Source organism: Apodemus sylvaticus, chromosome 6 (assembly GCF_947179515.1).
Source record: "Apodemus sylvaticus chromosome 6, mApoSyl1.1, whole genome shotgun sequence".
NCBI classification, from domain to species: domain Eukaryota; kingdom Metazoa; phylum Chordata; class Mammalia; order Rodentia; family Muridae; genus Apodemus; species Apodemus sylvaticus.
In genome coordinates, this window is record NC_067477.1 from 56480823 (window position 1) to 56502994 (window position 22172).

At 37.3% G+C, this 22172-nt stretch overlaps 1 pseudogene; it reads right to left on the minus strand.

The window, feature by feature from the left end:
• LOC127687916 (RNA-binding protein EWS-like) overlaps positions 1-21221 on the minus strand; it is a 41673-nt pseudogene extending 20452 nt beyond the window's left edge.
• Between the last annotated feature and the right edge of the window lie 951 nt (positions 21222-22172).

Genomic DNA, 22172 nt, shown 5'->3' on the forward strand with positions numbered 1-22172 from the left:
ACATACATATATACATACTTAAAGGTGAGTTTTAGAAGAGAATTTATTCCAAGTGTATGGATGAAACCTAGTGTATGGATGAAAGTGTAAAAAACAATAAACAGAGCTCCTAACTATTAAGAGTGTTTTCCAAGGAAAGGGTTGTCATCAAGCTACAAGGTTAGGGGCTGATCATAAGACCTGTGTGAGAAACCGAGGTAAAGCACAGACATGAGAGTGGTTGGCCCGTCCACGTGGCCCACCCATTAGGGGTCCAATTTCAGGGAAGTCCATAGGAATAGCTTTTGAGGAGTGATGGCTATTCAGTTGATATGAAAGGAGACGATAAGAAGCTGGAAAATTGGAACCACAGCTCCATTTCTGCATTCCTGGCCCCTGGCCTGGACAAAACCAAATACATTTCAGTGTGATTTTCAGGTCCCTATTATAAACTGTTTGATCAGTGTCTAGGACCTGTTCTCATCCTAAGGATAATATTTAAAAATAAATACAAGGACTTTAGGTGACAAAGAAAACTGGACAGTACAATAATTTTGTAAATCAAGTCAGGGGATACTTAGCTATGTATAGAGAATCTAGTGAACATTATTGAATCTTTTTTGTATCAGTCTCTGCTGATATCCACTCCTCCTCAGCAGAGTAGATTATATTTACTGGTCCTTTAACTTTATGAAAGCATACCAAGTGCAGCTTGTTCTTTAACATCAGTTGTGAAATTCCCCAGATTAAACCTCAAGAAGAGCCATCCTACCATATTACTGTGAAGCATATAATAAAATGATTATAGCACAGTGTATACTATGATGACACTCCTGTTGATAAATGTTCTAATTGATACAACTGAAAAATTACATTATTCTGAACATTTTTAGGAATGTCTTTGCTGTTCAAATGTATTACCACTCTATGTTGTCTTGGAAGTAGAATTGCTAAATTAGAAAGACTCATAGGGATCCAAGGGATCAAATGTTGGTCCTAGGGATCAAACTTAGGTCACAAGGCTTCATGGCAATCACTTTGTGGCAAGAACATAGGGTTGCCTCAGGAGACTCACAATCAGCAGGGTCATCAAATTCTCTCCTATATTGGGCATTTTTCCCCTTTTTAATTTTAGAACTCAGGAGGCTGTGTAGAATATTGTGATTTTAATATTCATTTCTCTAATGACTAGTGGAATGAGCATATTTATTTGTTATTTGTATATTTGTTTCTGTATAATATCCACACTAGATTTTATTAAATTTTTAATTATCTGAAGTAGCTCAATACACATTATGGATATGTATTTTTTGGACTAGAACTTCAGCTCTTGTTTTCAACTTAAAGACTTTATTTGCTAATAAGATTGTTTTGGTTTTTTTTATTTATTTATTTATTTATTTATTTATTTTTTTGGATGTTTCAGTGAGATTTTGAACTTCCAATCTAGTCCCACAAATATTTTGGTGACGTTGTTGTAAAACATCTCCCATATATCTACTTATGTCTCCTATGAGTCTGCTTTAGTTAAAGGTACACATTTTGAAGACGTAAGACAACTTTGTAGAGTCAGTTTGTTGATCTTTATATGTGTCTCTGTAAAGGGCAAAACATGCTTTTGGACATGCATAAGCACTGGAGAAGCCAGAAAAGTTAAACTCTCAGGCATTCTTGAAAGGAAAGAGATGTTTAACCTGTCCTCCTAATGTAAGAATGAGAACAGATGTAGTTTACAACCTGATGATCTTTTGCTGTCTGATTAGCCAGGTTCTGGTCATATATTCCTGATTTTATATTTTGCTTATCCCAGGCCCCTTCCCCTAAAACCTGGAGCATTATTTCTAGGGCATAAAAGGCACACTTGTGAAAGACAATTTTTACTTTACAACAGCCTAAGAGACCTCTGTGTAATCCGAGGGCCAACCTTATGTTTATCTCAGTCATTTTCCCTAGACTTTTATCTTGAGCATTGTTTCTAAATCAATAAGAACCTATCTTACAAATGAAGACATAAGTACTTTGTAAAGAACTTCAAGATAAACATGTTTTAACCTTTGTTAAACTCATTGGGCTGAGTTAATGAAAGCTTTTGCCATAATTGTGCTATGCAGCGAAAATATACAAACTCATTTCAAATTCAAGACGTCCTGGCTCAGAATTGGTACTACAACTGGGTTGAATCGAGTTTCATTTTGGTTTCTTTTCAGATCATTTCCCTGCCTGTTGCAAAGACTGCAAGGACCCTCCACAGGTCCCAGAGATTGTGTTCAGCTACACAGCATCTTCCAGACCCAGTGTCTGTACTAAAAAATACTAGCCAGTAATTTTCCTTTCTTTTCAGTGTTCTTGTTGGGTGTCAGCAAAAAATATGCAGCCTTATGAAACTACTATTACTGTTTGCTCTTTGGAAGCAGGGATAGTGAATGCGGATTTGAATGTTTGGATCACTTTTCTTTGATAATGGAATTCTTTGCCAATGCAGTCATCTAGGCTTCAATTTTTCCCATGTTTCTTCTGGTATAGTATAATTTTCTGAGCTGTACACTCTACATTGCTTTAACAGAAAATCATTGAAATGTGGATTTTTCTTGTTGTGTTAGTTATAATACATGTTATTTGCAAAATAATTGTTCCATCTTTGTCAAACTATAATATTCATTAACAAGAGTTATTTTTTAACTTGATTTTTACAATGATACCCCTCTTGATGGTTTATGCTTTTCATTCTTCTGATGAACTTGAAAGTATTTAAAAACAGACCATTTTTTTGTTTGTTGATTATTTTGGACATGCATGTAACTTTGGCTTAAATCTCTGTAATGGGTTTTCTGGTTTGGGTGTGTTTTATTCTTTTTCTTATATGCAGCCTTATGAAACTACTATTACTGTTTGCTCTTTGGAAGCAGGGATAGTGAATGCGGATTTGAATGTTTGGATCACTTTTCTTTGATAATGGAATTCTTTGCCAATGCAGTCATCTAGGCTTCAATTTTTCCCATGTTTCTTCTGGTATAGTATAATTTTCTGAGCTGTACACTCTACATTGCTTTAACAGAAAATCATTGAAATGTGTTTTCTCTGAAAAGTTTTCTGTATTTTAAGAATATCATACATGAATACAATGCAATTTGATTACATCTATCCTTTCATATTCTTCTCATTAAAATTCTCTCCCTTTGACCACAATATATGCCTCTTTTCCAACTTCACATTTTTTTATTTTTTAAGATTTACAAATCTCATTAGCAGTACCTGTATTGCATGTTTGTGGAACTACCTATTGGATCTTGGAAACCTATATTTGCCATATTCTCCAAAAGAGTGAGTTCTCCTCTCCCAGAAGTTATCAGCTGCTTGTTATCAGTAAGGTGTGCGGTCTGAGATTTGGGAATTTGGGACAGCTTGATCTTGTGCAGATAAAATGAACTGCTGTGAGTTCGTGAGTATGTCAGCCATGAGTTTCCATCCAGAAGACAAGATTGCATAGCTCTTATATCAGTTTTACCTTTTCTTCTAGGATATTTCCTGAACCTTGGTGATAGAGAGAGGGGATTAAAACAGGTATCCTGTTTGGGGCTGAGCATCCAGTGTTATATTCACAAAACGTTGACTATTGATGCATTTATTTATTGACAATTTCCCACTATAAAAAGGAACTACTCTGACTGAGGTTTGAAACCTCTCAAACTCATGAATATAACTACTTAAAAGGTAAATTGACAGCTTGATCATTTAGTGAAATGACGATAAAGGTGCTACCGTGGAACCTATGATCAATTCAGCCATAAGATTTTCACCAGAATTGTAACAGGAATGAAATTTCTTCCAGTCAGAAAGTGGTTAATTACTCCATATTACACTAGGTCGTATATTTTCTGGCACATCTGTATTGTAGCATTCAGGGGCCAACTTTCAATAAGACCATGCATGTGTAATCTCCATTAGCACCCTGGATAGTACCTTTTAGTATTATAAAATCAAGCCAATAGGAAAAGAGTTCTTGGTTGGTTTCAGGTTGGTTTCTATTTGGTATGCAAGAAAAATGTGAGGTGTTTCAGCAAAGTTTTGCTATAACTTAAGACAGAAATTCAATTTAATTTTAAATTTGATTTGTTTATATTTAATTTTTATCCTTTATTTCTAGCTGTCTAGTTCTAAATATATCCCTAAATATTTATTAGTTCCTTGAGAATTTTTGTGTTAGTCACTATTCTATTATTGTAAAAAGACAGCACTATATCCAAGGCAACACTTAGCAAACATTTAATGGTGTGTTTGCTTACAGTTTCAGAGGTTTATTTCATTACCATCATAGTGGGGAGCATGGTAGCCATGGTACTGGAGAAGTATCTGGGAGATATATCCTGATGGATAGTCAAAGAGAATGAGACTGAGCCTGACATGGGCTTTTGAAACCTCAAAGTCCACCTCCAGTGACACACCTACTCCAACAAGGCTATAAATCATAATCTTAATCCTTTCAAAGAGCTCTACTCCCTGGTCACTAAGCATTTAAATATATAACATTATAGGAGCCATCCTTATTCAAACAATGGCAATTATGTATATGTTTTGATAATATTCATCTTCTTTTTACAACTTTTGCCAGATCTACTCTCTTTTTCATACCTATCCAGTTATTTTTTTCCTCATCAAAGACAATTTGCCCTGTCCAAATATTCCTGGATCTGTGTCCTTCTATTGCATATGGTGGGGTGCATATATATACTTTTCTTTTTTTCGTTGTTCTTTCTGATAGCTCTTTTTTTCTTTTTTATTCAATATATTTTTTATTTACATTTCAAACGATTTCCCCTTTTCTAGCCCCCCACTCCCCAAAAGTCCCATAAGCCCCCTTCCCTCCCCCTGTTCTCCCACCCGCCCCTTCCCACTTCCCTGTTCTGGTTTTGCCCTATACTGCTTCACTGAGTCTTTCCAGAACAAGGGGCCACTCCTCCATTCTTCTTGTACCTCTTTGATGTGTGGATTATGTTTTGCATATTCCAGTTTTCTAGGTTAATATCCACTTATTAGTGAGTGCATACCATGATTGATCTTTTGAGACTGGGTTACCTCACTTAGTATGATGTTCTCCAGCTCCATCCATTTGCCTAAGAATTTCATGAATTCATTGTTTCTAATGGCTGAATAGTACTCCATTGTGTATATATACCATATTTTTTGCATCCACTCTTCTGTTGAGGGATACATGGGTTCTTTCCAGCTTCTGGCAATTATAAATAGGGCTGCTATAAACATAGTGGAGCATGTATCCTTATTACATGGTGGGGAATCCTCTGGGTATATGCCCAGGAGTGGTATAGCAGGATCTTCTGGAAGTGAGGTGCCCAGTTTTCTGAGGAATCACCAGACTGATTTCCAGAGTGGTTGTAACAATTTGCATTCCCACCAGCGGTGGAGGAGTGTTCCTCTTTCTCCACATCCTTGCCAACACCTGCTGTCTCCTGAATTTTTAATCTTAGCCATTCTGACTAGTGTAAGGTGAAATCTCCGGGTTGTTTTGATTTGCATTTCCCTAATGACTAATGAAGTTGAGCATTTTTTAAGATACTTCTCTGCCATCCGAAGTTCTTCAGGTGAAAATTCTTTGATTAACTCTGTACCCCATTTTTTTTTATTCACTAAGCTCTGATGTCTTTATTAATGTCCATATTTTCCTATATTCTAATCTTTTTTTTTCTTTTTTTCTTTTTTTTTATTATTCGATATAATTTATTTACATTTCAAATGATTTCCCCTTTTCTAGCCCCCCCACTCCCCGAAAGTCCCGCAAGCCCCCTTCTCTTCCCCTGTCCTCCCACCCACCCCATCCCACTTCCCCCGTTCTGGTTTTGCTGAATACTGTTTCACTGAGTCTTTCCAGAACCAGGGGCCACTCCTCCTTTCTTCTTGTACCTCATTTGATGTGTGGATTATGTTTTGGGTATTCCAGTTTTCTAGGTTAATATCCACTTATTAGTGAGTGCATACCATGAGTCACCTTTTGAGTCTGGGTTACCTCACTTAGTATGATATTCTCTAGCTCCATCCATTTGCCTAAGAATTTCATGAATTCATTGTTTCTAATGGCTGAATAGTACTCCATTGTGTAGATATACCACATTTTTTGCATCCACTCTTCTGTTGAGGGATACCTGGGTTCTTTCCAGCATCTGGCAATTACAAATAGGGCTGCTATGAACATAGTAGAACATGTATCCTTATTACATGGTGGGGAGTCTTCTGGGTATATGCCCAGGAGTGGTATAGCAGGATCTTCTGGAAGTGAGGTGCCCAGTTTTCGGAGGAACCGCCAGACTGATTTCCAGAGTGGTTGTACCAATTTGCAACCCCACCAGCAGTGGAGGAGTGTTCCTCTTTCTCCACACCCTCTCCAACACCTGCTGTCTCCTGAATTTTTAATCTTAGCCATTCTGACTGGTGTATGGCGGAGAAGCATCTTAAAAAATGCTCAACTTCATTAGTCATTAGGGAAATGCAAATCAAAACAACCCTAAGATTTCATCTGTACCCCATTTTTTAATAGGGTTATTTGGTTTTCTGTAGTCTAACTTCTTGAGTTCTTTTTATATATTGGATATTAGCCCTCTATCTGATGTAGGGTTGGTGAAGATCTTTTCCCAATTTGTTGGTTGCCGATTTGTCCTTTTGATGGTGTCCTTTGCCTTACAGAAACGTTGTAATTTTATGAGATCCCATTTGTCAATTCTTGATCTTAGAGCATACGCTATTGGTGATCTGTCCAGAAACTTTCCTCCTGTACTGAGATGTTCTCAAGGGTCTTCCCCAGTTTCTCTTCTATTAGCTTTAGAGTGTCTGGCTTTATGTGGAGGTCCTTGATCCATTTGGAGTTGAGCTTAGTACAAGGAGACAAGGATGGATCAATTCGCATTCTTCTGCATGCTGACCTCCAGTTGAACCAGCACCATTTGTTGAAAAGGCTATCTTTTTCCCATTGGATATTTTCAGCCCCTTTGTCGAGGATCAAGTGGCCATAGGTGTCTGGGTTCGTTTCTGGATCTTCAATCCTGTTCCATTGATCCACATGCCTGTCATTGTACCAATGTCATGCAATTTTTAACACTATTGCTCTGTAGTATTGCTTGAGGTCAGGGATACTGATTCCCCCAGAATTTCTTTTGTTGTTGAGAATAGGGATATATTCTTAAAGAAAAAAAAAACTATGCTTTTCTCTCCTAATAGCTAACAATCAGCAATAGTATCTCATCTAGGATGAGACTTTGCCCAACTCTCAACTGAACTCTGGGATTTGCTGTCTTGAGCTTGCATAGGTCTTTTGCATGTTGTCACAACTGCTGTGGCTTCATAATACAGTTTCCCTATTGAGTCCTCACCAAATTGTTTTCTTGTACTACTACTTTTGGCTTTTATACCCCTGTTGCCCCTTCTTTCAAAGTGATTCTTGAGCTTTTGGAAGAGAGATATGGTATATATATGCCATTGAGGTCTAATTGAGATTTATATTTCTAGTAATAAATTTCCTTTTGAACCACCCTAGAGGTTCTCCATGTGGCATGAAAACACCAACATGACCAGAAATTTTAGGATGCCCTGATCCAGTGTCCATTTGCTGCTTCCCAGCATCAATGTGTTCTGAGAGAGAATGTCCTTCTTTTGGGGAGACAACTTGGGCAAACCTCTCTAGGCCTTCTTTTGCCTTGGTTATTATTACTCTGCTGTTATTTTTAACTTCTTTTCTAAAAATAAAAAAAATAAATCTGGATGCAATGTCATTTATAATCTAATGAATCACCTTTACCAATTAACTCTACTACTTCAGTGAAACTACTCCTGAGGGCCCATGTCCTTTATTATTCAGGCCAATGCACTTTAATGGTGTCATTGTGCTTTCTTATTTGACCTCTACAAACATTAGGAAAGTGTTCTTTAAGTTCTAATTCTCTAGGGTTGTCTATCATTTCATAAGTTGAATTTTAATTTACATTAAAAAGGGTTAAATTTTATTATTTTCAGCACATCATAGATCTTTGTAAATATTTCTGATGATTTAACTAACTGTGCAGTGCTATGCAGAAACTCACCTTGTTCTGAATGTGACAACTAATGCTGTAGAAATCAAAACATAGATCTTGTTTCTCTGATCTGCCAATTCTGCCAGAGATAGTGAAGTGATGTGAAAATTGACACTTCAGCTGGAGGTTTCTTTATATCTCCTTTTATTCCTTCATATTTTGGTCTTTAGATTTTAGGCACATAGAAATTCAGAATTGTTGTGGCATTTCCGTTTGAAATAAACACTATCATGCACATATATTGTCCTAATTTTGTGTAGATTTTTAATGTGATTTTTCAACATAATATTTTTATTATTTCGGAATTTCACATAATGCATCCAGAACACACTCACTTTCCAATCCTCCCAGGTCCACTCCTCACCCTTGTGTCCTCCCACTGTCGAAGAAGAAGAAGAAGAAGAAGAAGAAGAAGAAGAAGAAGAAGAAGAAGAAGAAGAAGAAGAAGAAGAAGAAGAAGAAGAAGGAGAAGAAAAAGAAGAAGAAGAAGAAGAAGGAAGAGGAGGAGGAGGTAGAGGAGGAGGAGGAGAAAGAGGAGAAGGAAGAGGAAGAGGAGGAGGAGGAAGAGGAGGAGAAGGAGAAGGAGGAGAAGGAGAGGGAGAGGGAGGAGAAGGAGAAGGAGAGGGAGGGGGAGAGGGAGAAGAAAGTCAAAGAAAAGGAAAAGAAAAAGAAAAAGAAAAGAAAAAGCCAAGTCCAATTTGTGTTGCTCATGCACTCAATGGAGCATAGTAAAACTCCTAGAAGGCAGCCCTTAAAAGGAAACTGAATACTTACCCACCCATGACCTGCCCAGAAGTCATCAATGTAGAGAGCTACACTGTAGCTAAAACTATTCTCAACAGTAAAAGAACTTCAGGGGGATTCAGTATCCTAGACCTCAAACTTTACTACAGAGCAATAGCGATAAAAACTGCATGGTATTGGTACAATGTCAGGCAAGCGAATCAACGGAATAGGATTGAAGAACCACAAATGAACCCACACACCTATGGTCACTTGATCTTCGACAAAGGAACTGAAAGCATCCAGTGGAAAAAAGATAGTCTTTTCAACAAATGGTGCTGGTTCAATTGGAGGTCACTGTCAAAAGGACAAAACGTCAACCAACAGATTGGGAAAGGATCTTCACCAACCTTAAATCTGACAGAGGGCTAATATCTAATATATACAAAGAACTCAAGAAGATAGAACCCAGAGAACCAAATAACCCCATAAAAAGTGGGGTACCGAACTAAACAAAGAATTTTCACATGAAGAACTTCGGAGGGATGAGAAACACCTTAAGAAATGTTGAACATCATTAATCATTAGGGAAATGCAAATCAAAACAACCCTGAGATTTCACCTCACACCAGTCAGAATGGCTAAGGTCAAAAACTTAGGAGACAGCAGGTGCTGGCAAGGATGTAGAGAAAGAGGAACACTCCTCCACTGCCGGTGGGATTGTAAGATGGTGCAACCACTTTGGAAATCAGTCTGGATGTTCCTCAGAAAACTGGGCATGGCACTTCCGGAGGACCCTGCTATACCACTCCTGGGCATATACCCAGAGGATTCCCCAGCATGTAATAAGGACACATACTCCACTATGTTCATAGCAGCCCTATTTGTAGTAGCCAGAAGCTGGAAACAACCCAGGTGTCCCTTGACGGAGGAATGGATAAAAAAATGTGGTATATTTACACAATGGAGTACTATTCAGCCATTAGAAACAATGAATTCATGAAATTCATAGACAAATGGATGGAGCTGGAGAACATCATACTAAGTGAGGTAACCCAGTCTCAAAAGATCAATCATAGTATGCACTCACTGATAATCTACAAACTTGAATACCCAAGAAATAATCCACATATTAAATGATGTCCAAAAAGAATGGAGGAGTGGCCCCTGGTTCTGGAAAGACTCAATGCAACAGTATAGTGGAATACCAGAACAGGGAAGTGGGAAGGAGTAGATGGAGGAACAGAGGGAGGGAAGAGGGCTTATGGGACTTGCGGGGAGTGGGTACCCAGAATAGGGGAAATCATTTGAAATGAAAATAAAGAACACATCAGGAAAAAAAAGAGTTCTGTTTGATGGCTTCCTGTCTACGCTGTTACTTTTGTTTTTTGTGGGGGTAGGTATTTCTCACAGAAGTCTTCTATGACTCTGTTTCTCAACTGTGAGTCTGTAGTCCTCAATACCACTGCAAAAGTAGCTACCTTGCCTTTTACAGTCAGTGGGAGCATGGATCGTGGGCATCCACATGGTTTGCAAAGACAGCATAAACCATGATCACATGGTCTGTGTATGGGCACTGGTGGCAGTACTGACCACAGTACTGCCTTTGGGGGTACCATTGACCATGGACATCACCATGGTTCTTGGCAGCATCAGGACCTATAGGTTTCAGCATGCCTCAGGTATTAGCTCAGATCACTCAAGTCAACAGGGCCCTTAGTAGCTACATGGCAACAGACATCAATAAGGCTCCCAGGTACAATAGGATCACAGACCTAAACATGGCCCTTGATGCCAGCACAGACCAAACATCAACATGGTCTCTAGCAGCAGCACAGTGCTTGGAAATCTACATGAACCTCTGGCTTCAACAAGGCCTGGGACCACAGCACAGACAAAGAATACCAACATAGCCTGCATTGTCTTTATTTTCCTTTCCCCGCCTCTCCTCTTCTCTCCTCTCCTCTCCTCTTCCATCCCCTCCCATTATCTCCCCTCCTCTCCCCTTCCCCTCCTCTCCCCTTCCATCCCTTCCCCTTGTCTCCCTTTCCCTCCCTCTCCTCTCCTCCCCTCATCTCCCCTTCCCTCCCTTTCCCCTCCTCTCCTCTCCTCTTCTGTCCCCTCCTTTCCCCTCCTCTCTCCTCCTTTCCCCTCCTCTCCCCTTCTCTCCTCTTCTCCTCCCCTTCTCTCTCCTCCTCTCCCTCCCCTCTCTCCTCCCCTCCCCTTCTCTCCCCTCTCCTCTTTTCTTTTCTCCTCTCCTTTCCTCTCCTCTCCTCTCCCCTCCCCTTCTCTTGCCTCCCCTCCACTCCTTTCCTGTCTTCTTCCTTCCCTTTCCCCTCTCCTCCCGTCCCCTCCCGTGCTCTCCCCTCCCCTTTCCTCCCCCCCTTTAGCATTCTTAGCACAATTCTAGTCTTTAACCAAGCCAACTCCTAAAGTGCCAGATCTGGTAAGCCAAGCAAGATCAGGTCTGGTTACTATACGGATGAGACAGCACCTAGATTTTTCTTTATTTCTTGCATACATTTTCTTCTTCTTCTACTTCTTCTTCTTCTTCTTCTTCTTCTTCTTCTTCTTCTTCTTCTTCTTCTTCTTCTTCTATTTTCAACTTTTAAAAAAATATTTACTTTTATTTATATTTATGTCTATATGCATATGCACAAATGAATATGGGTGCTAGTGGATATTGGAACAGGGTGTCAGATCACCTGGAGCTGGAGTTACAAGTGGATGTAAGCTGTGGATATAAGATGTGAACTCAGGTCCTCTTCATGTGCAGCAACTGTGATTAATTAATAATGTCTTTAGGCACCTATTTTCCATTTTTTCTAAGAATTTAAAGTGTGTTTTCTATAAATAGGAGGATATCACATTTATAATTTTTTTATAAAAACTAAAAAAGCTTTGTTAACCATAATGGTGTGTGTGTTCATGCATGTATTATGTGTAGGTATAATACCTTGGCGATATGTTTTCCATTGTATATTCTTTTTTAACACTTTTTAAAACTATAACTCTGCATACTTAATTTTCCACAGTTTTTCACCATCTCTTAAAAATACTAAAATTTTACAATTTAATTCCATTTGTTCACAATTGAATTTTTTATATTGTTATATACTTTGGTTTCTTAATATGCTTTACATATCATATGGTTATATCTTAGAAGTCAACAAGAAATATGGAATTTGCTGAGATATCTTATTAGATTATTTTTGTTCACCTCACTTATTTTACTGGCCATAAAATTGAGCACAACAAATTGAAATGCTTTATCCAAATTAATGTATCTTGCATTAACAGAGCCAAGACTCAAAACATCTGAATTCCAGGTCAGTGCTCTTCTTTTTATAAAAACCAGTTTCAAATATTTTGAATTGAATGATAGCTTTTATAGCTATTGACATACATATAGTTATGAATATAAACACAGACTAACATTCAGAAACAAAATGTTCTCTTCAACACTGCTATAGAACAATAACCATCCTGTGCACATGAATGAGACAAGAGTTTTCCCAAAATAGGATATATTCCTAACATATTTTATTAAGGATTTAAAAATTATTCCATCTGAAGTATTCTCTACTGACAGGTTGATTAAACCAAAGGTGTTTGGTAAGCAGCAGCCATTCAAGGTCACTCTGAGCTTCATGTTATATCTTGAAGGGCAAAATGAATGTCCCAAACAACCAATACCTTCCATGTACTAGGAAGAAAAATGTGTTCTTATAACAAAGAGGAGAAACAAATCTTGTAGCATCAATACTCTTCTTTTATCTACTTCTCATTGTAAACAAAGACCCTAGTCAATGTCCATGTAACTCTTTACATAACCATGTTACAAATCGTTGTCCAAAGAAATACCCAATGTTTTTATTTGAGGGTCTTCATTGCATTCTGAGGGCAACTGTCCTAGAAAACACATGTGAAACATGGATTTGAGTGCTTGATCCAGTTATTCTCTCATATATCTATCTAGTTCTTAGATCTAGCCAAGATACTAAAATTACAAAACTTGATATTTGTCCCCTATTGTAAATTTTTTAAATATTTACTAAGACTTACTATGGGCAAAGTATTAGGTTTCCTCTAGCAATTTCCAGGTCCAATACCTATGTGTTAACTACAAGATACATAGCACTGGGGTCTATGGACATGCTGCAATAAGGAAGGGTGTTCATCTCACAAGTATGAGGACCTAAGTTTAAATCTTCAACATTTATATAAAAAGATGGGCTGAAGAGAGCAGTTATGAGCATTTGCTGTTTCTTGCAGAAGACTATAGTTTAGTTCTCAGCATACATGGTGGATGATTTACAACCACCATAATTCCAGCTTCGTGGATTCATAGCCTCCTCTGTCTTCATGGGTACTTGTATCCAATATCACATTACCACCCAAATATACGTAATGAAACTAAAGTAAAAGAAAAATTTTAAGTTGAGCATTGTTTGCTTTAGTAGAAGAAAAAAAAGTGGATCCAAAGGATTCACTGAGTAGACAGACAACCTACACAACATGGTTAGCTTCAAGATCAGTGAGATGCCTTCTCTCAAGGTAGTAACATAGAAAGCAAAGGACAACACCTAGAGTCTTGTCCTAGTCTCCATGGCCATTCACACTCACACACTTCTGTGCACACAACAAAATATATAATTCTTCATTCTTATCCTTGGATACATTGATGAACAGCAGGATTTTCTACTGAAGCCTAGATATTTAGCTGTAATTTTCAAACACAGATGCTGAAGAAAGGCAAGGCATTTCTGAATAGTAAGCTCAAGGAACAAAGGCCTGAGGACAGAACTCTGTAATCTATTGTTGGATTTTCTATTTCGATGAGGAATTCGATGGATGAATAGGTTTGGGAAATAATTTTCTGGATATAATCTAGGAAGACATACTGGCCTTGACTTCTGATTTGTCCTCTCTTTGTTTTTGATTGAGTCTGAGATCCTCAGATATAGTATCTGTATTGGTCATGGATGTCAGTGCTTCTTGGTGTGTAACAGGACCCACTGCTTTATACAAAGCCTCCCAGTGAAATGTACATGGCAATTCTGTGTCACCTCCCCATCACAAGAGTTAAATGCAGGTTTATTTGAAAACTAGGTCTTTCAACTTTAAGAAATAATAAAAACACATTAGATTGCGAACAAATCACTTCAAAGTATTGCTGTGTAGATGCCATTCTATCTTAACAAGGTTTGTAACAGGCACTAATCTAATTTAAAACCAAAGCAAGACAGCAATGTCACAAATAGAAAATAAATCCTGTTTTCCGGAAGAGCTGTTCAATATTTGAAAATAGAATTGAAAGATAAAGAAAATAAAAAAGTAGAAGATCACTTACAAGAAAATGTAACAAAGCACTTTAGGAAAGCCCAGTTGATGTGAAGTTTATAGGAATAAAAGTCTACATGAAGAGACTCATACAGACACCAATCAACTGGTAGGAAAGCAATTCTTCAAGGCAAAGGAGATGTAATTCTTCAAAGTAGAAAATCTGGCTGATAACTAGAGATTCATTGTAAAGACTACAGGAAAAAATGATCTGGAAAATTAGTGAAAGAAAAAGAGAAAGTATTTTCTTTCAAAAAGTTATTGCATTTTCAAAAGTACAGTAAATGGGATTTTGGTTACCTTTCTGTCGTAGGCATACATTTTTTGCAACTTACTTTTAACAAGGGTTCAACCTCTTCTCTAGCCCACTACCCAGTACAGGTAGTGGAAGAGAAAAATTATTAGGATATGGGGGAAGTGTATCTGTTCAGCAATAATTCTTTGGGGGTGATCTTGATCTTCTTTGGCAACAGTTCAGTCCTGGTAGCAAATATCAAATACTACTCAACAGCTGCAGACCAGTCCTCTAGGCAGGCAGACATTAGACACAAAGCAGCTGAAGTTCAATCCTGAAGCCACCTCATCCAACTGGCCTCAAGCGAGGCTGTGGAAGCTGCAAGCTGCTGCAGGCATCTCACAAGCAATTTTTGGGCAAGTTTCTCTTAGTGACAACGTTACCACAAGTTGAGCTCAATAATGCTATGTAAGGCGAACCAATTCACGCATGTTGTTAACAAAGAATAGTGAGGTGAAGGAAATCAAGCCAATGCTCAGTGCTCATCTCCCGCTGACTGTGGAGTCGTATTTATACTCTTTCCTCACAGGGCCTTTCATGTGTTTGCTATATCAAAACATCCTTTCACCTGTGTCTGCTTCAGAAAACCATTCTTTCAAGTGTGTGCTTTAGCGAGACATCCTTTCACCTGTGTGCCCAGCAAAACATGATTTGATATAACTTTCCAAAGAAACCAGAAGTTTCCACTTCATGCCATGATCAAAACCAATTTAAGGGAAAAAAGAGGGTCATGTTAGGTTACCATTCCTGAGAGGATATAGTTCATCATGTTAGGAAAGACATGGCTACAGAATCCTGAGCCAGGCGTGGCTGTAAGGAAGCAGAGACATCACTGTTGATCCACACACAGGAATCAGAAACAGAACAAAAAATGGGACAAAGCTATACAATCTTAAAGCCAGTCTCAAAACACATACTTCCTTCAGTAAGGCTTAACTTCCTAATGGTTCTATGATGTCTCCAAAGAGTACAAAGGGTTGCAATACATGAGCCTATTCAGGAGGGGGTCCTTTTAAAATCAACTTAGTGGTGAAAACATTAATGTGACTTATGTTTTAGTACTAAGTTCAACTCAAGATCTTAGATTATATTCGAGTATTCAGTGAACACAAAGAAATTAAGAATCTAGACTGACTTCAGAGACATGTTAATCTAAATTCTGTATATTGTAGAAAAGGCAATAAATCCCTGGGAGGAACGACTTTCTAAGCACAGAGAACTAATAAACTAGCAAATACAAAGCTAGTTTCTATGTTAATTTGAAATAATTTGTTAAGTCTTTGAGACTTTACACCATGAATATTATAATCATTCCAATGGAGGTATCATGTCTTCCTCTGTCTTTGGGCACTACATAGCTCTTACTAGTTGGTACTAATATAACAAGAAGCATCATAGTTTTACTCCTTGATTCTGTTATATGCTAGAAATAGGGTTATTTACTATGAGTCACACTGTCTTTTAAAAATATATCTCAATTTACATGTAATGTTTCAAGTAGCCAAAAGGTGAATAATTTTGTTATCTATATTTCTTTACTACCCAGGTTCTCTATTCTGATGTTATATGTATGGGTTTGCCAGACACATTTTCCAGATTCCCTTACAAGCATTCTTTTGATATATGTGTTCGGCTAATATGGAGCCTCAGCAGGTAATCAGAAGGCTAGAAAAATAGAGAGGCTTTTAGCTTCAGCTAGAGTGGCTATTGCTGCTCGCTGTTGGTAATTGCTTATGTTACTAGAGCCTACATGAAACAAGGTGACTGAGAATTGTGTGGGTCCTGTTAGTGGCTGAATTCTGCTCCTTGTTCTAAGCCCTGCTGTCCAAGGCAATTCTTTAACAGTTTTGAGGCTTTCAACACTGGCTTCCAGCAGCCTAGCAGGAACTGCAAGCTCATGAATGTTTGTTCTGTAGTATTGGTCGGCTTTTGGATAGCACACTCACTCTGCTGTTCTGTAGGTGTCTTTGCTGTACCAGGCCTCCTAATGCTGTACAGCAATTGTCTGTTTAGACACTTCTTTGTTGGAAACATGAAGGATATTTCTGTTTTCTTCCCTGTGCCTTGATTGATAAAATTTCTAAATCATGATGACATGTTTACTTCCTGGAAAGCAAAATACGATGTTGGAATCCACAGCATTTTCAACTGAGAAAATCAACATCATTTGTAAGTTCAAGATGCCAAAATGCCCACAGAAGAGATTATATCAACAGACAAAACTTTGCGTCTTTATCTTCTCAGCAGTAAGCATTCTTTACTCTTAAGTAAAAGTGACTAAAACTGTTCTCTCTTTGTTGGGGATATCGATATAACACATTTTCTCATCGCTGTCGATTCAAATAGAATTAAAACAGAAATTCCCTATAGTGATGATAATCATATGAAGCTCTTATTGACCAGGGCTAGTCTATAGATATTTCACAGTCTGTGAAGAAGAAGGGAGAGGAAGAGAGATGATGTGTGTGAGAAAAAGAGGGTAGAGATTGAATGGGCACACTATACCTCCCTTCAGAGAAAATTCATTAAAATACATTAGTGAAATAACTATTTATAACACTATTAACAACATGTTATAAAATACTGAATAGGCATACCATAGTAAAAAGAACAACAAATTCAGAATAATTCTTATTAAAATACATAGGACTATTTAACCAGGTTTTCTTTTTCATTTTTTTCTAGTTTTTGATATTGTAATATAATTATAATATATCTTCTTGCCTTTCCTCACTCCAAATTCTCCCATATGCTTATTTGCTCTCTTTCAAATTTTGGCTGCTTTTTTCCCATTACATTCTTATTATATGCATATGTGTGTGTGTGCATATGCACACACACACATATACATATATTTCTAAATATAATCAGTTCAGATGACATAAAGTTACTTGTATGTATGTTTTCGGGACTGACCATTCGGTATTGGGTAACCAACTGGTGCATTCTCCCTGGGAAAGACTATTTATCCTACTCCCACCCATTCTTATTTGACTGTAGTTTCAGAATTGAGAGCCAAAGGCTTTTACCTCATCCACTTTGATATGGCCATTGTCACCCTTGTTCAGGTCATGTTTAGGCTGTCATTGTAAGACTTAGAAGCTTGGTTTGTTGTCTTTAGAAAAGTGTCATGTCTATTTTCCTTTTGGGAAAAATCCCACAATTATTAAAGAAATAAATAACCACATGAAAATAAACAAATACTTTAAAATCCAAATGATTCCGAAGAGCAACCATCAATCTCCAAGAATAACCAGCTCCAAGGTGGTAGCTCTTGTTCCACAATAAGGAATACTCACAGTGTACAAAGCCATGTATTTGAACAAAGGTTAAAACAATGATCACTTCTGAAAAGAATTATGAAACTAATTCCACTGGACACAAAATATAAGATACATAAAATTCAGTCAGAGAACAAGATTGTAAGACTCATCTATACTTGGACAGATCTGTAAGCAACAAAGTATTAGAGAAGTTTGAAGACTTCTGTAAGAGGAAAAAATGGAAGAGCTGAGTCCTGGGAAAGAAGAAAAAAATCAAATAAAGCATTTAAAATATTAGATGAAGACAGAATCTTTAACATAGCCTCCGAGGAAATAAAAGTAAATGAGATGATTAGTTTTAGCATCTAGTAGAGTGGGAAGTTTCTCCCAAATCTCATTCTATTCCTTAAAGACAAAATTACTTACTTTCATACATGTAAATAATAATTAAAATGTTATGGTTTTCAATATTTGAACCAGCTATCTTGACTTTCTATACAGTAATGTTTGTAGAAACAAAACCACTAATATTATACCATATGGAAGCAAACTGTTGGGAATTCAATATCAAAGTTGAAGAGAAGCCAAGTTTATTGTGATCTTTGATACTTGTAATATTCCTTTGTACTCACAGATTCTTTTACTGAAAACTAGTTCCGGTTGCTGAATACAGAAAATGTCTGTGATGCTTAAATAATTGCAGCCGATTCTATAACCTCAAACAAATAATGCTTTTGATTTAAAATTGTTTAATCTCAAAGAGATCAGTATAGAAAACAGATTAGAAACATGGATGGAGTGCTTTCAGACAGTGGCTCCATTCAGCTGCAAAGCTAAGCAATGGCATCTCTCAAAAGATGGCTTCGTGATGGGAAGTGGAATCAAAGACATGACTGCATTCCTTTGAATTTAAGTGAGCCTTTAAATCAGAGGGTGAGGGTATCAAAAGCAGCCCTTTGTGAAGAATTGAATATGAGCCAATGCTAATTTTATATCTTTGCTCTCCCAGGAAACATATAATAGTTAGAGTGAAAGAAAATGAAACTCTTCTTATATTTTAAAATCAGAATTCACGCTGACAGAAATGTTTTATCACTAAACTTGTGTTCACTGCCGAGATACCCAAGTTCACACGAATCGCCCCAGCAAAAATAACAGCAAAAAAGCAATTTCAGCAGCCACCACCAATATTTACTGAGTGAATAGTGTGAGCCATGGATTCTTTTTAAGTATTTTGCAGGCGCTAATTTAATCTTCAAAAACACTGCATAATTTAACAGAAAAAGAAATGGACCACTGAATATTTATGCTCCAAGTTCTTGAGCTGAGTAAAATGTGGCATCTCTTCTTCATAATTGGCATGATATGATTTTGATATATTTTAAAAATTTAAATTATATTTTATGTAGTGTGCATGGGAGTAAGCTACACATTTGTATGTGAGCATCCTTGTTATACACAGTTCATAGGTATGTCAGAGCACAATGTGGGGGAGGTTGGCTCCCTCATTCCACCATCATGGGCTCTGGGGCTTGAATTAAAATTGCTAAACTTGGAAGGAAGCACATTAGCTACTGAGCAATTGTGCCAGCCTTAATCTTTATGTATTTTGCAAAGCCATTTATGTAAACAGAGCAGCTGAACTAAGAAATAAAATCTAAATCACAGAAAGGTGTACATTTGCAACTTATTATAGCCACAAAGCTCCTTCCTACACAATGGCCTTCTGTAGAAATCAAGATTTCAGATCTGTCAGGTGTCTTTATAAAGGCTTTCAACAACATGGGTAGACTAGAAGTAGAAAGTAATTATAACTTAAGAGGCCATAATTTAACTAATTAAGTACAGCATGATAACAAGGACTGTTTTTGTGTTTGGGCATGAAATTTACTATGTTTCCAAGCAGCCACAGCAAAATGCAATTCAAAGATAGATGCATGATTCTTAATGCACTAAAGTCCACTGAATTGTATGGTGTAGATGCTTAATTGCATGATTCTACCATATTCCATTAGGAAAGTACTGGGTGAAATTATAAATTGAATAGATATATTAATACAGTTATTACTGTTTTATACCAAATAACACAAAATATGTATTTTCCACAATATGCAACTTGTGCCTTCCTAACATTCATTTGTAAACTAGCATATTGAATTAAGATTTCTCAATTAAAATGTAAGGTTCTAAGAGACATAAAAACCAAACAATGGTGAGACCATGTCACCCTTCAAAAGAATTGATATTATATGGAGGTTGTTACTTAGAGTCAATTAGAGGTTATATTGAAGACTAAGAAAGAAGAAGGAATATAATATTCCCATTATCTACTGAAAAGCTGGGGATTCTAAGTCCTTGGACTTTTTACTCTCCATTTTTCAGAGTGCTGTGATCAGGTTTGGGACAGCAGGCATGCAGAAACTGCATTAGTCACTAATAATCTTTGGGCACATGTGCCCCTCAAATTTTCTGTGATGAGCCATAATTAATAATGTGATGGCATTGTGAGTTGGGAATCGTGGAATGTAAAGATATGGAATTAGGATCCTTACAGAAGAAACTTGAAGGAGGATAATTTGCCACTTTCTACTGACTTGTAGTTAAAGCTGGAGATTAATCTCTGTCAGCCAGAAATGAGCTATTACAAAACAATGACTAGCTAGCTTTTTGAACTAGGACATTCCAGCTTCTAGAACTGTGAGGATCAAATGTTATTTGTCACCACTTAAGTAAAGAATGAAGAATTATGTGTTAATATTTTTTTGTGGATTTTGTGAAAGCAATCCTAAATATTCCTCTACCAGAATTTGAGTTAAGCAGCAACAGTCTAAACAGTAAATGGGAGTTTTGCTGTAATGAATGCCACAAAAAGGCATTGAAATACAATGCAGCGATTCCCATGCTAAGAAAGCAATTTGCATTATGAATGTTGTGTCAAATGGGGGTGGGCTTGTAAGCAAGACTATGTTAAGGGTCTGCACTATACTGATAAAGCCTTAATGGTAAATTTTAGAACTGTGAACCAAACTGTGAGTCAGACAGTAGGAACAAAAAATAGGATAGAAAAGATATTGTCTATCAGTGTCTATAGCTCTCTTCCAGTGTAAATTAAAACTAAGGAACATAAATGTGAAAGACACCAGGAATAGCACACATATATCCTGTACATAGGTATGTCTATGTAACATGCATGTACTGGGAGTCCCTGGAGATCAGAAAAGGCTGACAGCTCTCTTGCAACTGGATTTGCAGACAGCCGTGAGCTGCCCATGTGCACACTGGAAATTAAACCCTGGTCCTCTGTGAACACAAGCACTCCTGATGAGTTACTACTCCCACTTCCATTTTAAAAACGATCTTACCCTTAATTATGTGGTGTATGGGTGTGTCTGTGTATACGAGTGCAGGTACCACGGTCTCAGAGGTGTTAGATCCCTTGCAGCTAGTTTCAGATACTTGTGAGCAAATGACCATGAGCACTGGAAACTGAACAACAGTCCTCTGAAGGAGCTCGTGTTTGCTGCACCATTGCTGCAGCTCCATGTTTCTTTGGTTTTCCCAGTGGTTACAGCTGTTTTCAGTGGGAGGATAAATATCAATGACAATATTCTCAGTTCATATTTAGATTATTTATGCCCTGATGACTACTATGGTGAGAGAGACAAAATCTCTTCTTTGTGTGTGTGTGTGTGTTTGTTTTTTGGTTTTTTGAATTTTTACCATTTCCTAGCATTTGTTCCCATGAAAAATCTAATTTTTCTTCTTTTGCAGCTAGTTTTTGAACATTTTTTAGAAGAAATACATAAGGATTGCAATTGAAAGTGGGACAATTGTAATGAGTGCTGTGATGACCTTTCCTTTTCTTCACTTTTTAAAATATTTCTTTATTTTATGTATGTGAGTACACTGTAGCTCTCTTCAGATACATCAGAGGAGGGCATCAGATCCCATTGCAGATGTTTGTGAGCCACTATGTGGTTCCTGGGAATTGAACTCAGGACCTCTGGAAGAGCAGACAGTGCTCTTAGATGTTGAGGTGTATCTTTAGCCCAAGATCACTTCTTAAGGCACAATCTTTTTCTTTAAGCTTACACATATTTCTCTCCTGATATCAGAGCAAGGATGACTACCAAAAAGATATAGTGTAGAAAAGAATATTATTATCGCATTGGGCATTTGTTTATTCCTGGGTCTTTTTATTGGTGAGGGTGTCCTTTTGTCCTTAATTTCCTTTACATTTTCTTCCTTTGAAATCAGCATCTGTAAACTTAATGCAGTATTGTATTACAGGCTAACTTGTCCTGCTGCTATGGTTAATAAGGCGAAAATGATGGCAGGCCCAGAATGGATGATATGCAGTTAGAAATGGGCTACTGAAGCCCTCTACATCAGACAAACTCAAATTCAATCATACATTCATTTTGGTTTTATATCCCATGCATCATAGAAATAAGAGTATAAGTACAATTCTCTACTATTTTACATGACAAAGTT